This window comes from Leptodactylus fuscus, chromosome 2 (assembly GCF_031893055.1).
Source record: "Leptodactylus fuscus isolate aLepFus1 chromosome 2, aLepFus1.hap2, whole genome shotgun sequence".
In the NCBI taxonomy this organism is placed as follows: domain Eukaryota; kingdom Metazoa; phylum Chordata; class Amphibia; order Anura; family Leptodactylidae; genus Leptodactylus; species Leptodactylus fuscus.
Genome location: NC_134266.1, coordinates 158,469,788 through 158,497,541, shown reverse-complemented (window position 1 = coordinate 158,497,541; position 27,754 = coordinate 158,469,788). Strand labels below are relative to the sequence as shown.

The 27,754-nt window shown below is 40.0% G+C and overlaps 1 protein-coding gene across 5 annotated transcripts in view; it reads right to left on the bottom strand.

Annotated features, from left to right (window-relative positions):
• MSI2 (musashi RNA binding protein 2) overlaps positions 1 to 27,754 on the bottom strand; it is a 538,668-nt gene that overhangs the window by 34,605 nt on the left and 476,309 nt on the right. The gene's annotated exons all lie outside the window — the stretch shown is intronic.

The window sequence follows — 27,754 nt, the reverse complement described above, 5'->3', positions numbered from 1 at the left end:
GTATGGTATGAGGGGGTCACCAGGTTTTAGTTAGCAACTGGCAGACCAATGCAGTCAATGGGAGGTGGAAAATCCAAGTCGCGGATTTGGGCAAAACCACACAGAAAAACTGCTAGTGGTTTTTTCAGGGTCCATACACTGTGCTGGATTAAAAAAAACCCCAAAAACTAAAATAAGCCTGAAAAAACTCTCCAAAAACCGCAGCGTTTTTTCTGTTGCAGATTTTGTAGCCGTTTTTTGAGCCAAAGCCAATAATGGCTACAAAAGGAATAGGAACCTTACAGGAAGTTCTTATACTTCTGCCTTCTGCTCAAAACACTCCTGCAAGCTACGTTAACGCAACGTGTGGCTTTATCCTAAAGGATGTTTAAAAATTGGAATTCTAATAAAATTAAAATATTCCATTCATTCCACATGGTCTTTCTACCTCACTGTGTTGATATCACATGAATCCAAATGACCATTGCAACCAATTGCTGACTTCAGTGGCTTTGTACATCTATGGCATGCAATCGCTGGAGGAAGGAAAAAAGAAACTAAGGGGGACCACCAGAGCATCATCGTGAGAGCAGCAGGAAATTATTTTTTTGTAACTTTTTTTTAATTTTTAAATTAGATTTGTCTTTCATTTAACAATTACCTGCTGTTAGTCCCATTTTTTATTTTTATTTTTTTTAAATCCTAGGCAATTCCTTTTACCCTCATCTCAAATTCTAGGACTCATGCCTCTAATGTGGAATAATAGGTGATGCTTTTACTCCATCCTATTTTCAGAGCTTCTAATAACCAACAGCTCCAAATTGATCACGTAAAACTGTATTGGATGGCTCATATATTACAAACGTTACTGCACTCTGAACAAAAACATATAGAAAAAAATTAAAGGGATTATCCAACTTCCAAAAATGATCTGCAAATACATCCACAGGAGTGCTAAATATGCACTGTCCATTTGTGCAGCCTTTACTTGCTGCTCCTTGTATCACTGTTATTTACATGTAGTTAATCTGTGTCCCTCTTCCTACGCTCACTCTCTATGTACCCCTCCATGACGTCTGTGTTGTGTCACAATCCTTCTTCAGTCTAGCAGCACTGCTCTCCTCCTCATTTCTAACCAGATAATAAATCACTCTCACATCTGAGGTCAGTATGAGTAGCTTCAAGCAGCAAGGAGCTCATGTACTATGATGTTTCGTTTCCTGGCTGAACTGCTCACAGGGAGCTTGTAAAAAAAACGTCATAGCTGTGGAACAATGACCTGACAATAACACAGATAAACGGTGGCAAATTTAAACAGAATATATATTAGGAAGTGTTTTGTATTTATGTATCCTGTTATTTGGCCCATATTTAAACAAAAAACAACCAGATAACCACTTTAACCCCTTCTCGACATCTGTATTATTACGTCAAATGTCAAGTGTTGAAATATGGCAGCTGCTCAGGAGCTGTATTATACAGGAGATGTATTATACAGCAAAGACCTGGAAATAACGCCCACGATCAGTGCATTAAGGCCCCCAGAACCTCAGTCAGTGCTGACCGAGGCGCCATTTTCCCAGTGGCGCATGGGTGCCATTTTGGAGAAGATCACAAGAATGAGATTCAGGGCCAGCAATCTGTTGCCATGACAGCTGGGAGCCTATTGAATGTTCCAGGTCTTGTCTCTGAAATACTTCGTTTAAAGACTGCCTGAAATAGAAGTTCAGGTATTTTGCAATGCATTAGCATTATAATGCATTGCATTAGAGTACAACACCCCCTAGGTTATCTAATACATACAGTATAAAAATAAAATAAAAAAAATGTTAATAAAAAAAATAAAAAGAATTAAAAATTTTAATCAGCCCACTTTCCCTAAAATAGATAGAAAAGTAAAAAAAATACTGTGAAATACACACAGGTATCCCTGTTTCAAAAAAATGCCTGGTCTACAAACTTATAAAAATATGTATGGTGAATGCTGTACAAGGAAAAAAAAAATCAAACCCCCATTTTTTTTTGCTGTTTCAGCTCCGATAAAAATTTTAAGAAAAAGTGATCTAAACAATAAACATATCCTAAAATAGTATAACTAAAAGCACATCTGGCCTTGCAAAAAAAACCAAAAAAAAAAACGATGTCAAGATATGGTGACTCTTTAAAAAAAAGAATAATTTTTTTTGCAAAACTTAGGATTTTTTATGTAAGGGATTAAAGGGGTTCTATCAGCAAAATTTTGCTGTATGAGACTCACATATGCGTGAATAGCCTTTAAAAAGACTATTCAGGCACTGCTAATCTAATTTTAAACCCCCATCCTGTTTTAAAATAAAACTATAAAAACATATAGGTAAATCATACTTAAACTTGCACCCTGGCATGCCTACCTCTTCTTTCTTCTTCTTTCGGCAACGCCCTCCGGTCCTGGCTCTCCCTTGGCTTTATCTTCATCCTCTTCTGGCGGTTCAAATCCGATGGGTTGAAATCCGGCGCGTGCACAGTAGCGCTCCCTCCGGCGCCATTTTTCTCAATGGCAGTGCCGCCGGAGTGTGAGCAGTAGCTCTGGAGAGAGCACTACTGCGCACGCTCCAAATTTCAACCAATTGGATTTGAACCGCCAGAAGAAGATGAAGATGAAGCCGGGGAAGAGCCAGGACTGGAGGGTGTTGCCAAAAGAAGAAAGAAGCGGTAGGAGTGCTAGAAGATGATGTCGGATCGTGCATCACCGCCCAGGGTGCACGTTCAGGTATGATTTACCTATATGTTTTTATAGTTTTATTTTAAAACGGGACGGGGGTTTAAAATAAGATTAGCGGTGCCTGAATAGCCTTTTTAAAGGCTATTCACGCATATGTGAAATTTTGCTGATAGAGCCCCTTTAAAATGTAAATAAAACTATATAAAGTTGGTATCCTCTGAATCGTACAAAAACACAGTTGGCATTTCATTTTGGCTGCACACTGAATGCGGTAAAAACGAAAGCCTGTAAGAAAGTCACACAAATGCACTTTTTCTCCAATTCCACTCCACTCTGTGAATGAAAAACTAAAAAAAAAGTTATGGGGTTGGGAAGGCGGGGAGTCAAAAATGAAAACAGAAAAATGCCTGCGGCAGGAAGGGATTCAGCAAACCATTCAATGTTTCACTTGGCTAGACACAAATGTGCACACAGTGTCAAACTGGTTCACCATCTAGACTCTAATGTACTATACACAGTCCAGTCTCTAATACAAAAACAGGCCCAAATTTAATGCCCGTCGCAGACGACCACGCTGCAACCGGCTTGCCATGAAATAAAAGCATGGACTGCACATTGGGGACATGAGGATGCCACGAAAGCAAGGGCTGAAAAATAGGACAGGAATAGGACCTGTCCTATATGATGTGACCCGTACTGTCGGCTCACATATGGGTCCGTGAAAATTACGGGCGTGTGTATGGGTCCATAGAGAAGAATGAGTCATTGTGCTATCCGTGAAATACACAGATAGCACACTGATCCACACCACAGTCATCTGCAACCGGCCTAAAGCAAAAAAATACAGTGACCTCACTTGGATTTGACTTTTGAGAACAGGGTCTACTATTTATGGGATGATTCGCTGTATGTGTAATGATGATAACTAGAGATGAGCGAATAGTATTCAAAACTGCAGTTTCGAATACCATGCTCCATAGGAATGAATGGGAGCGGTCGCGCGCCGGCGCTTAACCCCTTGCAGTTCGCCTGCTCCCATTCATTCCTATGGGAGCGAGGTATTTGAAACAAGAGTTTCGAACAGTATTCGCTCATCTCTAATAATAACAGCATTTACGAGGCTATTAAAATTGGACCTGAACATGTAATATAAAGACTTTCTTCTACGGTTCTCAAGGAATCCTAGTCTATAAAACCTGGAGGCATAAATACCTTTTTTCGGTTTACATTTATTATTATTAGCTAATGTAAACTGTGTGTTTGGGTTTAAGGCTCAGCCTATTCAACTACATCTTTTAGTAAAAAATAAAAAAAAAGTTTATTTACCCTATTAAGAATTTCACTAGATAAAAATTGTCTACCATTTATCATGCTTCAGAAGAAAAAAGGAAAACAAAGGAAATTTGTGTATTTACAAGTATTACTGTTATTTTGTATTCATTCACAAGCATTTTCTCCTTACAAATATTCTAAAAATAATTTATTCTTGCAAGGAGCGTTGCATACATTTTACAGATCAGGATATGAGTTTTATTCCTTCCAACAGTGCACATTCAAAACATTGTTTTCCTTTTCATTTAGCAAAGGGAAATTACTATTTACTGTGTGCATTGCCAGGCAAACTCAAGCGCTGCAAGGAAATTTGTCCCAAACACCTGTGTTCCTGCCACCCCCCACATATAAGCATAATTGGCCCGATGCATAAAACAAGCTCAGGCCTGCAGATCTAAGGTCCACAGAAGAGAAACGCAACTGCTTCCAAGAAGTGCCATTTCCTTCCTTCAACAGACAACATCAACAACGAAATTCACTGGCCAGTCATCGGTGCAAACACGGGATTCTATTTTATTCGGTCTCTGTAGAGCATGTTGTGACTCTCTCTCTAACTTCTAATTAAAGGTCGAGAGATGCCATCTCCGGTGGTAAGCCGAGTGAAATAACACCATCACATAGGAAGAATGCACATGCTGGGAATCAAAAGGTGTGGGCAGATAGGGAGAAATTAAGAACTTCTAGCAAAAATAACTTTCAGTCTCTTTGTTCCTTTGACAACTTCAGCTTGAAATTGACTCTCCTTTAATTCAGGACATACAGAAATCTCCTAAAAGCTCTCCATTTTCACACCTTGGATGCCGCCTATCCTTTCTTGCCATATTTTTGCACCCCTGACTTAGATATCTCAAAACAAAATGGCATACTTGAACAGATCCTTAAAATAAGACTAAAATATGGCATATGCAACTGTGTATTAAAGGGGTAAAAATAAAGCCTACAAGTGAATTCCCTCCACTGGATTAGATTTGTTACTAATATAAAGGCCGGTTGCCAAAAGTCTGTGCGTGCTGGCTCCTTATACTGCTAGTCCAGCTCTGTGTTACGTCAACAACTACACTCTACTCCAGCTGCAGATCCACAGAGTATAGCAAAGTTATAGGACTGAGAGTCCGAGGACCACCAGGGGAGGCAGCCTCCCCAGGTGCGCTCTGCAAAGGTAATAAACAGGGCTCAAGAGCATCTGCCCCAGGAAGTGGTGATGGCGGATTCATTAAACAAGTTCAAAGAGGGCCTGGATGTCTTTCTTGAAAAATATAACAGGTTTTGGATTCTAGATTTTTAAGGATACTGACTGCCAGATTTGGAGTCGGGAAGGAATTTTTTCCCCTGAAATGGGGCAATTAGCATGAGCCTCATGGGGTTTTTTGCCTTCCCCTGGATCAACACTGTAGGGATTGTAGGGTTATAGGTTGGACTTGATGGACTAATGTCTTTATCCAACCTCATCTACTATGTAACTATGTAAGGGGGCGTTCACACGGAGTAAAGTGGTGCTGATGCTGCCACGATAACTTGCGGCAGAATCAGCGCTGATAAAAAGACTCCCATTGACTTCAATAGGTTCTGTTTTCCACGCGGAACACTTTGAAATCAATGGAAGGCTTTTTAATCCATTGATTTCAATGTGTTCCTCACGGAAAAAGGAGCCTATTGAAGTCAATGGGAGTCTTTTTTATCAGCGCTGATTCTGCCACGAGTTATCGTGGCAGAATCAGCACCACTTTACTCCATGTGAATGCCCCCTAATAAAGCTTATCCAGTAAAGGGAATTTAGTGTTGTATCATTACTAGAAGTTTCACAGTCACAACCATATTACTGGTAGCAAATACTAAGGTATAAACTATATCACTAAGCTGTGTTGGACTTGGGTGTCTAGAGCCCACCAGTAAAATTCCTTCTGGGGGCCCATTCTATAGCTAGAAGTAGAGAAAATATTACCTGGCACCCATTTGCAGATTCCTAAAGCTGCTCCAACACACTTCGGGTACATACTGGAAGACTGGCCTCTGCACCATGAAGCCATCCATGTCATCTAATGCATATATATCTTAATAAAATGATTAGTTCGGAAAATACCCTCCCCAGTTTATTATATGGATGTATAGGCTGGTTGAGAAGCTATACTCTACTTATATGCACTCTATATAGTACATGGAATGTACTATGTATTTGGGATGGCTTGTTCTGGCTTAGGCTATCCATGAGGGAATTCACCTGTTCCCCTGCATAACCTTAATAGTTATTTTTCCTTTTAGACTAAGACCCCATGTTGCAGAAATACACCTTTTTTAGTTGCAGATTTTGCTGCCTTTTTTTTTTTTTTTTCTTGGCGTCAAAGCCAGGAGTGGATTAAGCAGAAGGTAGAAGTACAAGAGCTTCCTATATATTTCCCATTCCTTTTATTAGCCATTCTTGACTTTAGCTCAAAATCATGCAACAAAAAAGCTGCATTTCCACAACATGGAACATATACAGAAAGTGCCAGCATTTTCACAGATATACCGTATATACTCGAGTATAAGCCGAATTTTTCAGCCCAGTTTTTGTGCTGAAAAAGCCCCCCTCGGCTTTAAAAAAAAAAAAAAAAGGTTTTTTTTTTGTTTTTTTTTTTTTTTTAAAGGATGTCAATGTATAGAATCTCCCATAAAATAGTGCAAAAATTTTTTTAAAAAATAAAAATAAATAAAAGTTCTTAATCCCTCCTTTCCCTAGAATACATACAAAAGTAGAAAATGACTGTGAAACACATACACATTAGGTATCCCTGTGTCTGACAGTGCCCGGTCTACTGAATGTAGGTTATCTGCAGTGCTCCTGTTCCATCAGGAAGGGGTTAATAGGAGCACTGCAGATCCCCTATATTCAGCCAGGCTAAATTCCAAGTGGGGGAAAAAAAAACAGTCCTCAAGCTCAGGGAAGGGGCAGACAGACAACCAAAACACCCCCTCCCCTTCCCCAGCATCTACTGCACCCAAAAACTACGACCATTTTAATTTTTGAAATTTTCCAGTAGCTGCTGCATTTCCCCCCTAGGCTTATACTCAAGTCAATAAGTTTTCCCAGTTTTTTTGTGGTAAAATTAGGGGGGTCAGCTTATATTCGGGTCGGCTTATACTCGAGTATATACGGTAAGTGACTTTCAAAGACGCGGACATTTTATGTTTGTTTATGTGTTCTGTAATCCAACAGGAAAAGAAATAAAAGAGCAAATATGATAAAATAGTCCATTTTTGCATACACACAGATTAATTTTGCCAATTTGGTAAACTATAGACAGTAAAAGGATAAAATGTATTTTTGTGCATGCTAATACTATGGTCTGCTTCCCCTCAGCAGACTGGTAGGGTCCAGCTGCTGGAATAGCCAGTGTTTTATGGTATTTACTTTTCATTATTTGTTCTGGGTCAAGTTGCCTGCAGCACCTTAAAGGCAGTAAAATCCACTGTAGCATACAATCATTTGATGCTATATGATGTATGTTGGAGGAAAGGTGCCTAGTAGCAGTGAAATGTTGATAAAAGAGCATTGCTGTTACAAAACGCACTCTTCTATTGTAGGAAATTAGATATGACTAATACAGATCCACACTAAATATAATGTGTTATGCTGTCTAGATCCTAAAGGGTTTATGATGATTAGTGAACCAGAGTGACAAGCAATCTCTTCGTGACTTATGAAATGTAATCATGTCTAGCAAGCTGGAGACATCGGTGCTTGATCCTGGTCCTTATGGCAGGGATACAGGCAACAAGAGAGACATTACAAAGATTGCTGTGTTGATAGCTGAAACAAATCATTATCTGAAAGCATCAAAACCATTTAATACAGAAATAAATATTAAATAATGCATAATAGCCTGCACTATGGCAACTGAAAAATAAAATCCCATATAGTCTTGTCACTGCAGAGCAAAAGCCAGGCTTTGATCCAATCACGATAGTGGTTAAACTGCCATGAAAACAGCAGGGAGAATGGCCCTTAGCACAGCATTCTCCGCTGTCAGGGCCACCTCCTGGAATTGCACTTACATAGCACGTGTATGACAAGCACGTTTAAAGTCATGTTCACACGCGCAGATTTGTGCAGATTTTCTGTGCTGATTATTGCACACAAAATCCGCAGTGAATTGTAAGAGACTGGGAAGGGCCAAATTCAAAAATCACTACTCACAAATTTTTGGATTTTACACATATAGAGGTGTACAAAACCATTTAATATAATACAGTGGCATGTGGACAAAACCCTTCACAGGCTAAAATTCATAACACAACCACTGAACAGCCAACACAGACACAAACCAGAGGAATAGCATTCCAATTTGTTAGATGAGATCACAAACAGCGGCTTATTTCAGGACACGCATATCTGTAAAGTACATATCCAGGCCGCCATAAACAGTCCGGCATAGACTAGGGATGACACTACCATTGAGATTAGTCATCCATTGTCATTTGTCTCCATTTGACTAATCGATACCGATACAAAACGTGGCTGAAACTATTTAAAGGGGTTATTCAACTTTTAAAAAATGAGGGACATCCTTAAAAAAGGCCATCAATTTTAGAAAAGCAGAGGTCTGAATATCAGGGCCCCAACCGAACAGCTACTTCCCAGAGCACGCAGATCTCTGCATGGTTTATATGATGTGCTGCACCACAATAACTTAGAGGGGTTTTCCATGAACATAACCACATTTAATTTTGTAGACAAAAAGTTAAACATTTTTGTAAATATAAATAATTAGAAATTTTGAAGAGTTTTAAAGAATATCTATACCTATGTTACTGATAACAGTCTTTTGTCTTTATTGGTTGCCAATGGATACAACTATGAAAGCAGGTATTATATATGGACAGAAACACAGCCTGGGTTTCCTTAAGTGTTACAAAGAAGCAGGCAGAGACCACGCATTCACGGGACGATAACCTGCGAAACCCAGCATAAAACTGCATTCATGGTCGTATCCACTGGCAACTAATCAAGACAAAAGACTTCACCACTAAGGCCGGGTTCACACAGGGTTTTTTGGAGTGGATTTTGACGCGGAGGCTGCCTCAGAATCCGGGCCAAAAAAACGGCGTTCTGGATTAGGCCCAAATGAATGGACCTAGTTGGGAGGGAGATTTCGCGGCACGGATGCTGGAGCGGATTCCGCCATAGAATCCGTGGCAAGAAAGGGCAGGTCGCTTCTTTTTTCTGCGAGCGGCACAAAACACCCCGCGTAAGGCCAGCCTAAGATGGTTAGAGAAAAACTTTGAAGCTCTGCAAGAATTTGATATTTTTTTATTTGCAAAAATGTTTAACTTTTATTTGTCTACAAATTTATATTTGGTTATGTTCATGGGAAACACCTTCAATCTGATTTGCTTTTATGTCCGGTGTAGAGGCATAGCTAGCAGAGTGAAGGGTAGGGGTCAGCCCCGGGTCCACTGTCTGGCCGTCACAACATAAGCTATGCATACAACTGCTTCAGTGTCTGCATGACACCAATACATTTGACATGCACAATAGAGCAGGAACCCTCTCGCTTCCTGCTCTATTATTAAGCAGCTCATAAGTAACAAGTCACCTCAGGCCTGCCACCTACGAGCTGCCCTAAGACGTCTGCGACTTGGTGCAGATTGAAGTTATTATATCACTGTGTTGCGCCATCTGTACCAGGGCGCAGACATTCTGGTGGTTTGCAGTGAGCAGTGATGGAGGATCCTTCTTAGTAAATAGGGGGATGGAAGGAAAAAGAGTATAATTTTTTTTAACACACTTTTAATAGATGGAGGGATATTGTAAATTTGAGAAAGGACTTATAGCAATATAAGGGCTTATTAGGGGGCTTTAATAAGGGTGGCATTAGAACAGTATTAAAGGGGTTTTCAAGGAATAATAAAGTTTACTGGTAAATATTCCCCACATAACCCCTTTAAAGGGCTTGTCTAGAAATTAGTTAAACCATATAAAAAAATAAATAAATACTCACCTGTCTGTTGCTCCGTTGTCCACTGCCGCTGTCTATTCAGAAGAACATTATTATTTAAGGGGCATTATTCATTGAAGGGCACTATTAATTAAAGGTGTAGTAATATACCGTTACTCGGTAAGTGGGTATGGTGCCAGGAAAAGGCTTCTTATGGCCATAACAAATAGTGAAATAATTTCCAGCACTCTGAGTTGAAGCTTCCAATGCGGTATGAGTGATAAGAGGGAAAATGGAAGCCAAGTAGTAAGTAGCATGGAGTCCAGGTGAAGTGGTGAAGGTGAAGTCCGCTTCACCTGGACTCCATGGTACTTACTACTTGGCTTCCATTTTCCCTCTTATCACGCATACCAACACATTGAAGAAGGTCTATCATTGACCAAAACGTTTGTTCACATTGACGGATGTAATAAATTAAAGACATTGGAAGCTTCAACTCAGAATGCCGGAAATTATTTCACTATTAATTAAAGGGGAACATAGCAGGATTATTAAATTAAAAAGGCACAAAGGGTATTACTCATTTAAAGAATAATTATATAATATATAAATATATTATTATATATTTTATAATTGGGGGTAGTGACAGGATGGGACTTTGTGTAGGTGAGAATAATGTGAGTTGGGTGCCTGGAAAAGTGAGGAGCCAAAGATGTCTGTGTAACAAATAGGGTTGAGCCAATCTTGAGATTTTAATATCGATTTTAAAATCCGATCTACGATCATTTTCCAGCCGATCTCGATCCTGATCGCGATCGTGAAATTTGCTCGATCGCCGATCAGAATCCGATCTTTTCCAATCCCGATTGCTCAACCCTAGTAACAAACTATACAGAGACAAGTGACTGGTTGAATTAGTGGTCATGACGGCCAGATGGAAGAGATGAGAAATGTGAACAATTACAGTCAAATGTCTCACCTCTAAGTCACTACATGTTCCCTGTACTATATTTACCTAAATCATCTTCATAGTGGAGCATGTCCTTTATATATTTTATTATACAGCCAATGGCATCATGCTAGCTGAGACCAAGTAGTGCAGTATGAAAAGCCATGCCATGAGTTTGTTCATTACACATGATGTAGATCTCAAACTCTTCTTTATATGGTACCATGTCTTACTAACACAGAATGGTAGCTAGTGAAATTATTGAAACATTAACTGCATAGCCAAGGAACAGTGGGTGAACCGCCAAAAACATCTTTTAATTGATGTAACATAGGCAATGCAAAAAACGCTATCAGGGAATGTGAAAGGTGTCATCCTTCTTCCCTGGAAAGAAGAGCACACAGGCCACGAGCAAAATGAAAGGAAATCAGTCTTAATGCTCCATTCGGTCCCAGCCTGCACTTGTGACTGTAATGAAATAAGCTTTGTCTCAATTTGGCTCCATTTTTATTTTTTTTATTTTGCTCAATGTTCAATATTTATTGCCTAATCACATTTACCATCTCACAAGTTACTGGTGTCACTTCAGCCCAAGGTTGGAGGGTAACTGTACCCTGGACACATTCGCAGAATGAGACGCTGCAATCAGACGGCAGGGCTCTTGTCGCAGCCTTTACAAAAGGATTTCCACTTGAGTGGCTCATCTTTAATCATTATAAAAGCACAGAGGTTTAATCCATTTTTGATGTAAGCGCTAATAGCTTTGTGTCCTTGAAGTTCAAAGTGGTCTTCGTGCATGTCGCTAATTAGCCAAGCAAAGCCGCCATCCAGCTCCCTCTCGTGTTTCTAATTAGATCCTCAGCAACAAACAAATGTCGACCTCACTCAAGCTTTCTTCCATTCACTTCTACGTCTGCAGAGGTGCAGTCATCCCTCTGTGTCTCCCTCGCTTGCTTTAATATTACATGTGGCATTTTGTGTCCCGGTTCCCTCAGTGGGATGGGTATTGTAAACTCAGACATCAATATCAACACACAGACTACAGATCCCTCTCCTGACTCTGAAGTGAAATTTGAACAACCGCTTTATATTCTTTAGGGAAAAATTCGAGGAAATAAAAATCAGCTTCCTGTCACATTGTGTGTTGTTGATCTTGTCGATGGAGCAGAAAGAAAGGGAGATGGGTATTCAGCATATACAATGACTTACAAAAAAACATAGGAACTGGGAAACACAGTTGCAGGCTTTTCTGTACTCTTCCTTCCCTGGCCGTTTGCAACCTCACTGCTTGCGGATATGAAGAGCACAGAGCAGTTTGGATACCTGTGATTGAGTTTTTCCAAGTGTAAAAGGAACCGGCACATTCCATAGCATATACAGCCACGGCATACAATGGCCTAGATTTACTACTGTGGTTTCATCTAGACCAGTGGTTCTTAACCAGGGTTCGATCGAACCCTAGGCCCTATGCACGGTTCATTTTGTGTACCAGTAAAAAAACATATACCTATGTCTTGAATTTGGAAATAAATCATATTTGATTTATCACTAAAGAAGGTTTCGGTGAATGTGCAAATGAAACTGGTGGGTTCGGTACCTCAAACAAGGTTAAGAACCAATGGACTAGACACTGTTGTAAAGGTAGAACATCTCTGGTGCAGTGTGGGGCATCTAGTTTGGGCTAAAATGTTTGCTAGACACGTTAGTGTGGATTCTCAGAAAAAGGGGACGTTACTTATGTGCCAAAAATGTATTTAAAATTCTGGCTCTAAGTAAGCCAACTGAAAGGTAGAATAAGCATAGTCTAGACAGTCTAAAGATTTGCCATCAGCACCAGACTGTCTAAGTTTGCACCATCTAACTGTTACTAAATCTAGGCCAATGGATAGCCTATACTGTATATACACAACTCTCTACGCTCTAGTTCTCCTGAAAGGGGTTTTCCATATAGATACTTCTTAGTGTTTGAGTGCTGGGAATCTGCTGGACCCCAATGATCAGGGAAACAGGAGACCACAAATTCCCCCAAGTGCTCTGTGTGAATTGTGATGTTTTATTAGTAAAGTTTAAAAGTAAAACCTATGAATGAGATAATGCCTTCATGTAACGACTTAGACAGAGAGGAATGTAGGGTTCTAACAAGGACATAGCTTCCATTCCAGATTTTGTCACAATCAGTCACAGATTGCCATTTGTCCATCCTTTAAATTATCCTGTAATGACTGTGACAATAATTGTCTGACCCGACCCTATTTTGAGTATAGGAGGTGAGTGAAAGCACTCCTATAAGAGCAACTTCCTGAAGGTCTCTTGAACCCTATCCATACACTATCTACCAATCTCTGTCTTTTCTTTCTGCTCCAAGATATTTTGCCATACAGGCAATGGTTATTCAGGGAGCTACAGAGAAACTAACTGGTGTCTCAACAGCAAATGGCAGTGGCGCCCCAGTAATAACACACTTCAGTTGATACTGCCCCTTAAGTCTAAAAATCTGGACAACATAATGCCACATACTTCACTATTTTGTCCAGTCAAACATCAGGCAACCTTACAGTTTTGTTATAGTACACACTATACCTTATGTAATGCCCCCTTAGAGATACCTGAATGGTATAATGCCCCCTTAATGGTCTTCACACAGTATAATGTTACCTTAGTAGCCCTCGTCTAGCCATAGTCTAATGCCCCCTTAACGGTCTCCACACTGTATAATGTCCCTTAGTGTCCCCACAGAGTGACATTTGGATGAATTGTCAACTTAGAAGCCAATTAACAATAAAAAAAAATGCCATGAGATAGTGCCCCATAAGTATATTTGCTGGTCTTGCTCCTTAAAAGATAGGAGAAATGGAGAATTCAGAATAGTTGTAAAGTATGTAGGTTATGAACTCTCATAATGTCATGTGAAACGAATGCAAGTCCAGTCATTTAGCCTAATATAATTAAGTTGTAAGGGAGGTTGTTAAGAGGAACAACCACATAAGTAAGACACTGAAACACAACTAGACATTGTTGACACAAGGAAAATGTTTGTTTTGGTAACGTGTTAGCCAGTGGTTATGAAATATAAAAAAACAAAAAACTTGCAAGTCTTCAGTTGGTGATACCTTTTGTAATGGCTAACTCATAATGATGACAGAATATGACAATTCAAAGCTTATTCTGGGCCTCTTCTTCAGATATATCTAAAAACACTTTCTGCAGGCTGCATATATATATATATATATATATATATATATATATATATATATATGTATGTATATATATATATATATATATATATATATATATATATATATATATATCTGGATACAGGGATAGGATTTCAGAAGGGAGGGGCGGAAGAAAAAGCCAGAGGAAGCTTTGAAACGTCATATTCTGTCATCATTATGAGTTAGCCATTTAAAAAGGTATCACCTACTGAAGACTTGCAAGTTTTTTGTTTTTTTTATTGTTGACACAATCATAAAACTACTGTACTTTATTCTACACTTTACCCTTATTGACACTGATATCATAAGGGTCTCGTCACTGTAATATACAGTATACATATACATACTGTATACATATACATATGTTATAATACAAATTTGTGTGCATTTACGTAGCATAAACCTTCATAACAGTATTTGAATTTGAATAAAAGAAAATATATGTGCAAAAAGCTATATAAATCAAATAGGTATTTGTTAAGTGGAGATACTTCAAAAATCGATAAGAAAATCAGAAGTATCATAAAAAAACTGTATAAATACAGGCTTCATACTGCATATAGCTAAGGCAATATTGAAATGTTTTGTTCGTGAGACAAGTAATCCATCACTCAAAAAAAACACCCTAAGGCTAAAGCCCCACACAATCATCGGCATTTCCGTACATATAAATGACATGTGCCGGATTTGGAAATCGCAGCGTGTCCGTGCTGCAGTTTTTACCGCAAAGTTGGCATTGGATTCGCATGAATCCCATCCACTTTGCAATTACTGTAAAACGTCGCAATTTTTCCTGCGGCGTTTCTGACCGTGCGGCCCCAGCCTAAAGGTAAAGTCCCACAGCGCTTTTCCCAGAAAGTCCACAAAGTTTCCTCTGCGAACTTTCTACTTCCATTATACCTATAGGGAAACCGCTGGTGTTTATGTAGGTATTATTGATATGCCGTGATTTCCAACACCGTCATGGTTTTGGAAATCGCAGCGTGTCCACAGAGCGTATTTTTCCACAAGGTGTGGATTGGATTTGCTAGTCCCTTGCAGAGACTGTAAAACGACACATTTTTTGGTGCGACATTTACGCCACATGGGGGTCCCAGCACCTCCCTAAACAAAATCCTAATCTTTTTTTCTGAAGAACATGACAGTGAGCAGCCATTATAGCTGAATACATAGTTTAGTTGTATAAAGCCAAGCATTCATCCTAGTAAGGAGGAGTCTCTGGTACATCTTTTAGAGATATTTATGCCACAATGCAGCTTTATGTCCCTTTCAGGCTTCTACATGATCGACATGCGCTTAAATGTAATTTAGCAAAGTGATTGAATGATAACCACGTTAAAATGGTCAGAAGATGACCTAGAATGGATATTTTTCATAATAAAACAGAAACCTCCTAGATGATTTTACCAAGACAAATCCTCCAGATGATAAAAGCAAGATGATATAACGTTACAATCAGAAAATGTATTGTATTGGACACAGTACGTGTCGCTAGAGCTTTGAGCAAAATGAAATGAAATTAAAGACATATTAATCCTTGACAGCTAGAAAGGCCATCAATGTGCATTAGAAAAAGAATTAATATCATTTTCTAGGATCTAAAACAATCACACACAGGATTAAATGAATCATCTCTAAGATGCAAACTGTTAATTTATCTTTTTGTGCCAGTGCTATAGTGTTAATATCACGTCTTCTGTATTACAGCGGGGTTCTTATCCTGTTCTCCGGATTACAAACAGGAGACAAGAAACAGAATGGTCTTTAGGCAGCTCTGTAACATTTTATTGCAGAATACAATACTGCTAAACTTTAGGCTTTTTACAACTTTTTATATTAAGAAAAAAGTAGCAAGAAAAGATCCTCTACTTTCTTGGGTTATTCCGTATTCTAAAGTTAAAGGGTTTTTCCTGCAATGGTCACCTATCCATTGGATAAGTGATAACTTTTAGATCAATGACAGTTTGACCATTGTGATCCCTATGAATTATAAAAACAAGGATTCTGTGCCCCCCCCCCCCATTCACGCGAGTGGCAAGACCATTGCAAGGAAAAGTTGAATGGAGTCAAACATGGACCTGGCACAATGACTAAAGCCTAGGGCACTGACAAAGATAGCTGAGCACTGTACATGACTATATCCTTTCTTTCCATATAAGATGAATGGAGCAGGAGTACACACGCTCACCCACTGCTTATTTCAGCTACTTCTGGCCAGTCTTACCGTTGGGTAACGGGGGAAACACAAAACTCCCATTCCAGTTATTAGTAGGGGTCCCTGCAGTAACTCCCCCTCCAATTAAGAGTTGCCATCATCTTAGTTATTATAACTGTACTACTAACAAACCAAAAAAAATAAGATATTTCTTGATAGAGGCTAACACCTCCTCCCGAGTTAGAGGAAAGTATCCTATAAAACGCCCACAGTGCACTTTTACTTTATTTTTAGATAAATAAAACCTAGCATTTTTTTTTTTTTTGAATATAGATTTTGAGCCCCACATAGAGCTCACAATGTACATTTTTCCCTATCAGTATGTTTTTGGAATATGGGATGGAAATCCATACAAACACGGGGAGAAAATACAAACTCCTTGCAGATGGTTTTTTGCCCTTGGCGGGATTTGAACACCAGGACTCCAGCGCTGCAAGGCTGCAGTGCTAACCACTGAGCCACCGTGTGGCCCCAGCATTTTTTTTTTTATTCAGTGACAAATGATAGCACTATGTTCACTGTGCTGAGCACTTTAAAAGGATTCTATCATTGGGAAAACTCATTTTTAACTAAGCATATATTTGCATAGCCTTTAGAAAGGCTATTCCAGACATACCTTTTGTTTAGTAATCCCCTCAGCCGTTTTTGAATTAGTCTGCTTTTATTGATATGCTAATTAGCCAGCACCGAGCACCGGAAAGTCACTGAGCACTGTCTGCTGTGAGTACACAGTGGGAGATGAGAGCAGGGAGGCTGATGAGTCCTCATCATCAGCAATAGCAGCAGCCTTCCCTGCTCTCACCTCCCCCTGTGTACACACAGCACACAGTGCTCACTGAACTTCCGGAGTGCACCTTACTGGTTAATTAGCATATCAATAAATGCGGGCTGGGAGGATTAACAAATAAAAAGTATGTCTGGAATAGCCTTGCTAAAGGCTATGCAAGTACAGTCCTATGAAAAAGTTTGGGCACCCCTATTAATCTTAATCATTTTTTGTTCTAAATATTTTGGTGTTTGCAACAGCCATTTCAGTTTGATATATCTAATAACTGATGGACACAGTAATATTTCAGGATTGAAATGAGGTTTGTTGTACTAACAGAAAATGTGCAATATGCATTAAACAAAAATTTGACCGGTGCAAAAGTATGGGCACCCTTATCATTTTATTGATTTGAATTCCCCTAACTACTTTTTACTGACTTACTGAAGCACAAAATTGGTTTTGTAACCTCAGTGAGCTTTGAACTTCATAGCCAGATGTATCCAGTCATAAGAAAAGGTATTTAAGGTGGCCAATTGCAAGTTGATCTCCTATTTGAATCTCTTCTGAACAGTGGCATCATGGGCTACTCAAAACAACTCTCAAATGATATGAAAACAAAGATTGTTCAACATAGTTGTTCAGGGGAAGGATACAAAAAGTTGTCTCAGAGATTTAACCTGTCAGTTTCCACTGTGAGAAACATAGTAAGGAAATGGAAGACCACAGGGACAGTTCTTGTTAAGCCCAGAAGTGGCAGGCCAAGAAAAATATCAGAAAGGCAGAGAAGAAGAATGGTGAGAACAGTCAAGGACAATCCACAGACCACCTCCAAAGAGCTGTAGCATCATCTTGCTGCAGATGGTGTCACTGTGCATCGGTCAACTATACAGCGCACTTTGCACAAATAGAAGCTGTATGGGAGAGTGATGAGAAAGAAGCCGTTTCTGCACGTACGCCACAAATAGAGCTGCCTGAGGTATGAAAAAGCACATTTGGACAAGGCAGCTTCATTTTGGAAACAAAAATTGAGTTGTTTGGTTATAAAAAAAAGGCGTTATGCATGGCGTCCAAAAAGAAACAGCATTCCAAGAAAAACACATGCTACCCACTGTAAAATTTGGTGGAGGTTCCATCATGCTTTGGGGCTGTGTGGCCAATGCCGGCATCGGGAATCTTGTTAAAGTTGAGAGTCGCATGGATTCCACTCAGTATCAGCAGATTCTTGAGAATAATGTTCAAGAATCAGTGACGAAGTTGAAGTTACGCCGGGGATGGATATTTCAGCAAGACAATGATCCAAAACACTGCTCCAAATCAACTCAGGCATTCATGCAGAGGAACAATTACAATGTTCTGGAATGGCCATCCCAGTCCCCAGACCTGAATATCATTGAACATCTGTGGGATGATTTGAAGCGGGCTGTCCATGCTCGGCGACCATCTAACATAACTGAACTTGAATTGTTTGTCCAAAATACCTTTATCCAGGATCCAGGAACTGATTAAAAGCTACAGGAAGCGACTAGAGGCTGTTATCTTTGCAAAAGGAGGATCTACTAAATATTAATGTCACTTTTCTGTTGAGGTGCCCATACTTTTGCACCGCTCAAATTTTGGTTTAATGCATATTGCACATTTTCTGTTAGTACAATAAACCTCATTTCAATCCTGAAATATTACTGTGTCCATCAGTTATTAGATATATCAAACTGAAATGGCTGTTGCAAATACCAAAATATTTAGAACTAAAAATTATTAAGATTAATAGGGGTGCCCAAACTTTTTCATAGGACTGTATATGCTTAGTTAAAAATGAGTTTTGCCAATGATAGAATCCCTTTAAGGTACTGGGGCATTGTTTTTGGTGCTGTCAGACTCCCTTTAAATTTACATCACTGATTGATTCTTTAGGATTGTCACACCTTGCTAAGTATATATACTACTAATGCATTTGTATCTTGCTTTTCTTTGTATCCTCAGGTACATTCTATAGTACATTACACATTTCTATGTTTAAACTTCTTGAGAATGTAACAAAATACAACTGAAAAGAACAATACTGACCGGAGAAATTCATGTATACCACTGCAATATATACAAGATACCCAGGCTACTGCAGGGCCAGTCATCAATGACTATACCCCCAAGTAATATCCTTTTGCTATGTTCTGCTTTTTATCTAGATAATGTATATAATACTATGAAACTTTGATAATTCAAGCATGTGGCCCTGGCATGCACCAGCACATCCTCATAACACTTGGCACTGTTCACACTTACATGTTGTGTGTTTTATTTCTTGGTTATTGTTAAAAATGTAACATTATTTTATTTAGGTCTGTTCAGTGACATATTTCACAATGTATTTTTATAAGCACAGGATATTCAGTACTTGCATGTGCTGTCTGAAGGCTACAGAAGAACTCTCCATCTATACACTAAGCTGTTTCTCAAGACACATAAGTATAGAAGGCCTTGTTAACACGTCTTTCTTTCTAGTCAAACTAGCAGAGGATTTTACACAAAGAAAAAAAAAAAAAACTAAACAAACACAAAGTTTAAAGGGGTGGTCCACTAGTCACTGGTTTTGTTTTTTTTATGCTCTGCCAATCTTTAGCCACCGCAGTGACCTGAGTGGCATTTCCTACATGTCACGAGGGACCAAGAAGCAGAAAAAGGCAAGGACCCCGAAAGTCTTTTGTCTTTTTATGCCACTTTGAGCATTTAAAAATGCATTCACCAGGCAACCCTTTTAAAACGGTGTGCACATTAGAGTCATAATCTGTTATATAATGGATCCTAACTTATGACACCGCATTGGAAGACACCAGAGCACCGGAGACAGGTATGGTTTTTTTTTCACCTTCCTCAGCCTCATATAAAAAAACTGTTTATGCTGGCCGCGTGTATCTCAGTCCACTCCCTCTCCCTCCTCCCACCTTCTCCTTCAGATCCCCAGGCCCCTCCTCCCCTTGTTTTCATTCCCGGCAGAAGCCTTAGCCTCTCCCGCAGCTAGGGTGCAGCTAGGGTGGCTGTTACTGCAGCGCTAGCTGTACAGCTGATGCTTCTTGTGTGATTTAGTAAATTAAATGCTGATGTACCAGGCCCCCCTCCCCATTACGCACCTAAGTAAGCGCTGCATTATACAGTACCAGATAAATGAATGAGATTTTGTTTTAACTACTGTATGCACTGTGGGGGAAAAAAAAGCTATATTTTTCAAAAACGCAGCATTATCTATTTCGTGTTTTTTCTTATGGATTAAATAGAGGAAGAAAAAAATGCCGAGAAACATGCAGCAAAAATACAATTAAAAATGTTAAAGAAAAAAAAACAAAATGTATTTTTGCTGCAATTTGACATGTGTCTTAGCCTAAAAACATCAACATTGTAAGTGTAAAGCACACAAGTGGTTAATTCACTCTTCCATAGTGTGCGAGTCCCCCCAATAATAGTCACTGTATCATCGGCTTATGACAGGGTAAATATGAAATCAAGAGACAGGCGGAAGAGACTGCTTGCCATGAAGTAATAAATCTACAGCTATCCTGCCAGGGGGTAGACACATTTGCATTCCTTGTTTACTATGTAGCCTGGACAGATCTTTTATTAATATTAATGAATAGCCAGGAACAAAGGGCTCCTTTATTTTTAGCCAACTCTAATTGTGTAGTAATTACTCATCTACAAAACAAATGAGCCAATCTCGGGAGCCATGGAAACCAAAGCGAAGGGCTCTCACTGTAATACATTAACTAGCTATCATTTCTGCTAATTTTAGGCTGGAGCCTTTTCATGCAGGGATTGAAAGAGGAAGGAAAACAATGCAGGCCTCTCGTATACTGAATGAGATTATGAGTGTGTTTTGTCATTGCCGTGCACCCAACGGACCTATAATATGCCCTCGAAGACTAATGGAATGTTATTATGTCCAGGTCAATTAAAGGTGGTATTTGGTAAATGCATGCTAATGAAGAGATTGCGAGGCTCATTTAAGGAGAACTACTGTGTTATAGGTGGCTAAATATCACAGCAAAATGAGGCTGAGCAAGAAATAAATCAAAAGGCAGATTAAACTGTGACAAAACAACCTGCACACATCACTATATTATGAACACATCAATGTACCTATTCCTACACCAATTCCTAGGAACCTGTATCCTATGAATAATTACAAATGAGTCACCCACGTGTGACCTTTACATATGTACAGGTGCCCATTAAGTACACGCATTATAAATGAGTCACCCAAGTGTGACCTTTCATATGTACAGGTGCCCATGCAGTACACGCATTATAAATGAGTCACCCACATGAGACCCTTTCATATGTACAGGTGCCCATGCAGTACACGCATTATAAATGAGTCACCCACGTGTGACCCGTTCCTATGTACAGGTGCCCATGCAGTACACGCATTATAAATGAGTCACCCACGTGTGACCCGTTCCTATGTACAGGTGCCCATGCAGTACACGCATTATAAATGAGTCACCCACGTGTGACCTGTTCCTATGTACAGGTGCCCATGCAGTACACGCATTATAAATGAGTCACCCACGTGTGACCCTTTCATATGTACAGGTAGCCATGTGGTACACACCTCTAATATAACACAGCCAGGACAGAAGAAAATCTGCACTTGATTCTTGGCGCCTACATTTATTAAAATCCTTAAAGCTTGCCCTTAATCCTCACATCAGGTTCCAACACCAATTACATTCCAGGTGATTTAGTAAGGGCACCCGCTTTCTCTGCTAAGTAAATTATTGATGGAGTCAGATATATTTTTTCTGCTTTGCAGTTCCAGCAAATGCCCTGCAAAACACCTAAAGTGGAGGTCACTTCCAGCAGTGCAGCGGGCGATCATACATTCTGCAATTCTACTGAAATTTTTATTGGGCTCTGAGCCTGATTATATCCCTTAAGGATTTAGAAAATACCTCCTATACAGTGCTGGAGGATCAGGCACACAGAGGTAAGAGCTTCTATGCTATTCCAGGATTTCGCAGGTCTTTTTGAACAAGCAGCTTTAAATAAAATAGATTTGCGTTCAGGAAGTAAGATGTCAAAGAACAAATGAAGCATGAATAGTGCTCGAAATCCTGTACCGCCACATGCAGTGGGTTAATTCCATGAAAGCAGCCAGTGAAATAAAGCTATATGGGAACTCAACAGTATGTGCAGATATCACTTGAAAAATTTTGCCAGCATCAATAATGCAAGAGGGGTCTATATAAAGGTCTATATAGTCAAAAACACACAACATAACAATACCTATGAAGATATGAGCAAGCTGAAAGAGATGGACTGGTTGACAAGTACCTGATGTCCAACTCTAAGATAAAATGTCCCAGTTATTAGGCAGTGTACTCCTAGTCGCCATACTCCTTTAAATGTTCTATATAGATTAAATGTGGATCAAATAGGGTGTCTGTCACCATAACAGTCCTCATTGATCTATAAGCACAATCAGATGGCTAGGTTCATGTGAATATAATACTTTTTCCAGCTTCTTCATCAGTGACTCCATTGCTGAAAAAATTAGCAGATTTATTGATCTGCTAATGATTTATTTGGTGCAACAAGGGTGTCACCGTTGCTCTCACTGCACCAAAGAGGTTGATAGGATGAGGCAGTGTACATGTCAGTCTAATGGACCTGTTGCTAAGATATTAGCATTTTTTGATTATATGCTCCCTATGTTTCCACGAAAATAAGTCATCCCCTGCAAGTAAGGCATAGAGGAGGGTTTGTTAAGGCACCCTCTGAAAACAAGACATCCCCCAAAAAACATAGCAGTCAGCTGAACACTGTGCGCGATGTTCCGTGTGCACAGGAAAGCCGGCTGCTGCCTCTGTTGTGATACCGTATGTTGTATCCACTGTCCCTGCTGCTGTAGGATGAGCTGGGAGATGCCCGCTGTGCATACACTAAGCATCGTATTCAGTGGGTTGTCCACACTCCCAGCTCATCCCACAGCAGCAGGAACAGTGGAAAGTGAGGCTCTCCGGCGCAACTGCTGGAAGCCTTGCTAAGCCATGCCCACCACTTCTGCCGCCACGACCAACAGCAGCACCAGCGCTGCTACTAAGATGGGGAAGTTAAATTGCATACCTTCCCCCCCTCCCCTCCTGCACTACCTACAACTGGCAGTCATGCTGGTGATCCGCTAAGAGGACGTCCCTCGCTCCAGCGGCTTTTTTTTTTTTTACAGAAGAAACATACAGCAAGCACATAAGACATCCCCTGAAAATAAGACATGTCTTATCTTTAGGACCATAATTTAATATAAGACACTGTATTATTTAAGGTAAAACATGGTATGAGCTGTTTGGTGCAAGAGGGAGTCGCCATTGCTCACATTGCACCAAACATGCTTTCCACCACCCAGTCCCTCTCTCCCTGCTATGACATGTATGCTTCCTGGTGCTGTCAATCATAGCAGGAAGGTTGCGGCTCTTTTGTCACACCAAACAGCTCATTAGTTTATCAGGAAAAAAGATACTCTCTCAGCAATGGAGGCACTGATCAGGAAGTGAAAAAATTGTTCTATGTGAACCATAGCTATCTGACTGTGCCTATAGTTCAGTAGGGACTGTTCTGATGAGAGACTCCCTTTAAATTAGAACCAAAACCATGGCCCAAATTCCAAGTACTTCTTCGGTGCTCACAATTGCAAAATTAAATCACAGCCTACAGTGACTGTGTATAGTATTATAGTTTCCCCACTGAAGTAGATGGGTGGGGGGATCTGTAAAACCACTCACAGCCACTAGGGACTGTGATGGCGTTTTTCAACTGTAAGCCCTGAAGAAGCCCTTCCAACAGCTGATTGGCTGGGATGTCAAGAGCTGAACCCCCCCACTGATCTAATATAACCACTTGCTGACCGCCTAATTTTCAGAAATAGCATGTGTTCAAGATATTGCAGAAGCATGAGCCCAGAGCTGGCAGTCAGTGACTGCAAAATTTCTCAGAAAGAAGTCAGGAATGGTTTAAAAAATGTTAAAAATTAAATAAAAATGAATTCCCCTCCTCTAAATAAAGTAAAATTTTAAAAGCCATCACTATGTCTATATCAAATGTTCTAACCACGTCCCCCACGACAAAACCATGTGTCACTAATGTTACCGTTACAGAGAGAGAAAACTATTTTAAGAAATATTTTAGTAGCTTGTGATTACAAAAAACAGTAAAAATGTGAAAAAGACACGTTTCCCTCAATTTGTTTACATTTGGCCTAAACAAGAGAAATATACAAATCAAGATGGAGCCTGATAAGAGACAGCTCAGTAAGAAGTACAGTATGCATAAAAGGCGGCGGCCAGATTGTGATATACAGTTAGGTAGGGGACAACTCCTGAACCTCTTAGCTATATTCATGGATACTAATTTCCTGCTCCATTGTTGAGGACCACAGCATCTGGTGCACAGCAGTCCACTCTGGCACAGCATCATTTACAGTCTGTGTTTTATAGATAAAACACAATATTTCAGATGTAGTTTATACTAGGGATTTAACATGTATCTTTTCATCATTACTCATGTATCTTTTAATCATTATCCACTATGGAGGATAGATTGCCTAATTTATGCATAAAAAGTATCACTTTTACAATTCCAAGAAAATATTAGGGAACGTTTCGACTCTTGTGCCAAGTGCTGTTCTTCCACCTGAACTAAAATCTTAGAACTGATCTCTTGTAAGTGATATGAATGGAGCCTTAGCCATAAACATTAGACTAATGTAACCAGGCTGGACATCCATCTATTGTGGCTAAGCATAGACTCACACAACTACGGTGCAAAATGGCCATGAAGAACGACCATTTTTTTATGGCTATTCTTCCCCCAAGGGGCGCCAGTCTCCACAGTTCTTGCTTTCACTGCACGGACAGAAATAGAGTACCGTATATACTCGAGTATAAGCCGAATTTTTCAGCCCAGTTTTTGTGCTGAAAAAGCCCCCCCTCGGCTTATACTCGAGTCAGCAAAAAAAAAAAATTTTTTTTTTTTTTAGGAGGGGGGGGGGGGGGGGTCTATGACCAGCCAAAATATTAATGTATAGAATCTCCCATAAAATAGTGCAAAAAAACAAAAAACAAAACAAAAAGATTTAAAAACAAATAAATAAATAAAAGTTCTAAATCCCTCCTTTCCCTAGAATACATACAAAAGTAGAAAATGACTGTCTGAAAGTGCCCGGTCTACTGAATATAGGGATCTGCAGTGCTCCTGTTCCGTCAGGAAGGGGTTAATAGGAGCACTGCAGATCCCCTATATTCAGCCAGACTGAATTCCAAGTGGGGGAAGAAAAAACCCAGTCCTCAAGCTCAGGGAGGGGGCAGACAGACAACCAAAACACCCTCTCCCCTTCCCCCGCACCCAGCAACTACTGCACCCAAAAACTCCGACCATTTTAATTTTTGAAATTTTCCAGTAGCTGCTGCATTTCCCCCCTAGGCTTATACTCGAGTCAATAAGTTTTCCCAGTTTTTTTGTGGTAAAATTAGGGGCCTCGGCTTATATTCGGGTCGGCTTATACTCGAGTATATACGGTACTTATATTTTGATGGTCCATTACCACCAACCGTCAAAATATCGGTCATGTGAATAGCCCCCGTTCACATGAATGAATATTGATGCAGCTGTGGAAGCCCAGGGTGGAACTGTATAGAGGGTTTGGCTGATGTGTTTGCTTTAGATTGCCATCAGATCCTGTTGGCATTTGTAAGATCTGCAGAGAATTATCTATCTTAATGTCCAGTGCAATGTAGTCACAGATTATATGGGCACATCGTCTATACCGGGTGGGGCTACTAAATTGCTGGCCAGTGACCTCTAATTGCTGGTCACTGACCCCTAATTTTGGCTATAAAATAACAACTAAAAAAAACTGTCCCAAAACTCTGTGAAGTGATGGAATGTGACTCTTGGAGGTCCCAATAATATTACCAAATACAAGAAAGGTCAAGTTTAAAGATTTACTATGAGTAACATAAATCAGCTCTCTGTTAAGAGTGCATAACATAACGTAGTCAGGATATTTCCCAACTTCCTCTCACTTCATTCTAGAGCTCAACTCTTGTAGGAGAACTCAAATTTTGGAGACAGAGAAACCTTTGTGCACCTAATTATCAGGTGTCACTGGGATGGCTCTATTCAGAAGTGATACTATAATAATACATCCTAGACAAGAATGGAAGACTACAACACTGTACAATGGAAAACTGACTACTTATGCTGGGTTCACACCAGCGCTTGTTTTCTGTTTTCAGGTTTCCATCTTCTGCAGACAAAAGACGGAAACCTGTCAGACCATGTCCGGCTGTGAGCGGCGGTGAGTGTTTTTTGCTCTCCACGGCAAAACCATTTTTTTTAATCAGACACAAAGTACTGCATGACTGACTTCATGTTCGGTAAAAAAAAAAAAAACAGTTTCGCCATGGAGAGCACAAAACGCTCACCTGCGCTCATGGCCGGACACTTATCAAACCCATTCAAGTGAATGGGTTTGAAAAATGACTGCAGGTTTCCGTCTCCTGTCCAGTTTCGGGCAGGAAACGGAAACCTGTATAACAGAGACCTGGGGCGCAGATGTGAACGAGCCCTCAAAGGGGTTTTCTGGGGAAAAAAATGTTTTGTTTTTCTTTGAAAAAAGGTCTCTTATTGGGTTAATAAATGCACCTATGTACTTTTAGCAGTGTTTTGAGTGATCTCTGGGTGTCTCTTGGAGCTCCTGGTATCTTCTGCTTGGTGCAGCTTCCTGCTATGTAACTTCCACGCTAGCTACCTCTCACGTCACTCCTTCCCCTCCCATACACCCCCCTCCATGTCTCTTTAGCTATCCCACTCACAACTACTAGCCCTTCCCTACTTACTTAGCTCAACTCCCAACCCCATTATATACTTACCCCTCTTCCATCCAGTCCTCTTCCTGCAGCATGCCCATCCTTCTTTTCTGACTACTATATACCCAATGCTGCTCTCTAGCCAACGATCCTCTACTGCGCAGGTCTCCGATGCTGCTCCCACGCCTGCAGAGTAGAGGTGGATTATTGGCCTCGCAAAGCAGCGCTGGGTCTACAGCATGGGCAGGCATCACAGAAGGAAGAGCAACTGTCCCGCAGGAAGAAGTCTGGAAGGAAGGAGATACGCAAGTATGATGAAGTGGATGGGAGGGGGAGAGTAGTAGTGACGTTCCATTTCCAGAAATAGGGAAGCGGATCATCACCAGATAACAAGCAAATTTCCATTTATCTCAGACATCCCCTTTAAGTGAAATAAAGAAGTAGGATGAAACATGACCATTGTAATTTGCAAAATATAGCCAGGACCAACTTTTCGAAATAAGGAAATTTGGTTAGGGAAATACATGATAAAACCCTGCTTCATCCAGATTCGGCAACTAACCTGGACTTAAGAAATGAAGTAGCAGCTACAATGCTTGGTTTCTGCTGGTTATATAAGTATATGTTTTCTAATATCAATGTATTAGTTATTTCCTCCTTCACATTGCAGATACTAGACTCTTACTGATGCCTAAGACATGGCTCCATATCAATAACAATTTTTGTGTTTGCATTTCCCATCAGTTTATATGTTATGTATCCTATTATATTTGTACACTTTGCTTATCTTTATTTTGAATCTATGTAATAATCAGCCATTAAGGA